Genomic DNA, 3249 nt, shown 5'->3' with positions numbered 1-3249 from the left:
CTTAAAGCATGGTGAATTTTTTTCTCTTTATGCTAAATGGGCATATTTTTAGGGTACATTGTGTGCCTAGCATTGTGCTCTTTGGTACAAGGTGATACTAAAACATGAATCACCTTGTACTTGGCCACAAAAGTGTGTCATACAGGAAGGAAGAGCTAAAAACATAAATGGTACTTTTTTAGCGCAGATTATTAGTTTAATAGGTGTTAGAAGGAAGAGAACAAAATACTTGCGTGTGCAAAATAAATTATCTAAATTGTACTGATATTTATTAAAAATACCAATTCAAATAAGGATCAGAATGATGATTCTAGTGCCAAATGACAGGTCACCATATCAGCAAAAGCAATGTCTTAGAAAAATTTTTATCTTTTAAAAAGTCCCTTTGAATTATGTAAAGATGGCTTTTTAAATGAATCAGATTATGCTCACATGAGGTCAGCTGAGATAAACTTGGCAAAAGACTTTAAACTGATACTCTACTCTGATCTGGAATGCCCCATTTCATAGCTTCCAAGTCTATGAAACAATGCTTTTGCTCTGTGATAGGAACTAACTTTCGCATAGCTTGAGGGGGGAGTATTTACAACCCACAATCTGAATGAGAAATCCCCTTTATAAAGAAAGTTTATAAGTGGAATTTGTACCACAAATACATCAGTCTTCATTTTTAAATGAAATCCAAGGTGGATGACAAATCAGAAGTTAAGAATTACATTGAATCTTCAAATTCTGTATTTGTGATAATTCGAATTAGTTGTTACTGGATTCTTATGTTTCTCATTGAACAACTTAGCATGTTCTGTTCACTTAGCTAGTGGAGCTGTCTAAGGCTCAAGATATAGAAGCAGGAGATGGCACCACATCAGTAGTCATCATTGCTGGCTCTCTCTTGGATTCTTGTACCAAGCTTCTTCAGAAAGGTAGGTAGGACATGCTTTATTGCTGAATGAAGACAGAAAAGTTACCAAAAAAAAAAAACTTTAGGAAAAGCCAAATTATTCTTAAGTAATATGGGACTTAAGATTTAATTCGGAAAAACTAATCATTTTGTCAGGAATGTTTAGATTTTGCTATATTTGTACTCTAAATTAGAAAAAATTTCCCTTTTGCTTCTGAGTTTTGCCAGGTTTCTTTTTGAGTGGAATTGAGGAGAATTTTGCTATTCAAACATAAATGGTGGTAGTATTACTAATCTTAGACTCTGAATGAGTCTCTTTCCCAGAGAGAATGTTAGTGTTCTTCCTTTGGTAAACAGTATTTAATTGTAGTGACTCTCTAAACACTTATTCTACTTATTATGTAGTTTTGTGATATTTTGAAGAGGATAAAATATTGGTTTTAATCTTGAACAGTACATGAATATGTAATTGATCTATTTTAAATTAAATGGAAGTAAGTAATCAGCCAGAATTAGCAGTTAAGGTTATTTAAGCCACTGTCTTTACAACTGAAGCATAAACTAAATTTGTGACTGCTTCGATATTTTAGTGAGTAGAAAAGTTTTAAGTCATGTCAAACATGTAGTTTATCTATTGTAATAAAATAATTAGACTTTCACAAATGACAGGGATTCATCCAACCATCATTTCGGAGTCATTCCAGAAGGCTTTGGAAAAGGGTATTGAGATCTTGACTGACATGTCTCGACCTGTGGAACTAAGTGACAGAGAAACTTTGTTAAATAGTGCAACCACTTCATTGAACTCCAAGGTGAGACAAGCACTAAAGATAGTTGTCAACTTAGTTTAAGGTGTGTTTCTTGGGCACTCATGTCACCTCTTTTCTGTCATGTCATACACACACCCCCATTCTTTTTCCTTTTCATTAGTATTAAATCCATACACTAATTATCTTTGAATGGTAAATGGAGAGTTAGATAGTATTAGGGACACTAAGTGATATTGTCGAATGTCCCCAGAACTAATAGAGATAGTATAGCATAATGGTTATGAACATTAGTCATAGAGTCTAAACTGTTTGTGTTTGTTCAGTGTTGGCTTTACTGCTTGACTAAGCTGTGTTACTTTGGGCAAATGATAACCTCTCGGATTCTATTTCTCCATCTGAAGATTGAATGAGTTAATATATGTAAAAGTGATAAGACCATTGCTTGGCATATAATAAATGTAGCAATTAGCTATTTTTACCAGCCGCTCATTATTAGGGGTGCACATACACAATATTGATACCTGATCACACATTCATATGTGTTCCCCTCTTTCTACCCCTGCCCTGCCCAAATAAAGTAATTAGAGCCCTTTTTTAATAGCTTTGTCATTTAAGAATTGAGATGTTTTTCCTACTGTGAAGGTAACTTTTTTTTTTTTATTAATTCTAGGTTGTCTCTCAATATTCAAGTCTACTTTCTCCAATGAGTGTAAATGCAGTGATGAAAGTGATTGACCCAGCCACAGCCACTAGTGTAGATCTTAGAGATATTAAAATAGTTAAGAAGCTTGGGTAAGCATTTCTAATTACAACTTTGATTAAAAATTTGAAAGCAGTTATAAGCTATTGCCAGAAATAAATAGGTTAAATGAAAAACACCTAGATGAAAGTCTTCTCTTTTCTCTTTTTGGTTTTGTTTTCGTGAGAACTTGTATTAGTATGGGAATCTCAAGATTTTGTTTATAAGGTAGTAGTGGATCAAAGAGGTCCGGGAATGGGGCAATAATAAATGTGAGGCTGAATCATGTTACTGGACTGATGCATTTTAATCTGTTAGTAATCTGTAAACTCCCAGATTTCCATCTCATCTTAACTACAACTTCTTTGTTTTCTTTTTTCTTAGTGGGACAATTGATGACTGTGAATTGGTGGAAGGGCTGGTTATCACCCAAAAAGTGGCAAATTCTGGCATAACCAGAGTTGAAAAGGCTAAGATTGGGCTTATTCAGTTTTGCTTATCTGCTCCCAAAACAGATGTAAGTAGAATCCAAATGAAATTGGTTCCTTATTTGTGTGTTTAACTTTCTAATAACTCAGGTTTTTTTTGTTTTTGTTTTTAAGATGGGGTTTTGGCCAGGTGCAGCAGCTCATGCCTGTAATTCTAGCACTCTGGGAGGCCAAGGCAGGAGCATTGCCTGAACTCAGGAGTTCGAGACTAGCCTGAGCAAGAAATAAATCCCATCTCTACCAAAAATAGAAAAATTAGCCAGGCATGGTGGCGCACACGTACAGTCCCAGCTACCTGGGAGGCTAAGGCAGGAGGATTGCTTGAGCCCAGGAGTTCTAGGTTGCAGTGAG

General features: G+C 35.1%; 1 protein-coding gene across 1 annotated transcript in view; it reads left to right on the top strand.

The window, feature by feature from the left end:
* The window catches only part of CCT4 (chaperonin containing TCP1, subunit 4 (delta)), a 29743-nt gene that overhangs the window by 5564 nt on the left and 20930 nt on the right, over window positions 1–3249 (top strand). The gene's annotated exons all lie outside the window — the stretch shown is intronic.

The sequence above is a fragment of the Propithecus coquereli genome, unplaced genomic scaffold (assembly GCF_000956105.1).
Source record: "Propithecus coquereli isolate 6110/MARCELLA unplaced genomic scaffold, Pcoq_1.0 Scaffold138, whole genome shotgun sequence".
Classification (NCBI taxonomy): Eukaryota; Metazoa; Chordata; class Mammalia; order Primates; family Indriidae; genus Propithecus; species Propithecus coquereli.
The sequence above is the reverse complement of the archived record's forward strand: the minus strand, read 5'-3'. Positions and strand labels throughout refer to the sequence as shown.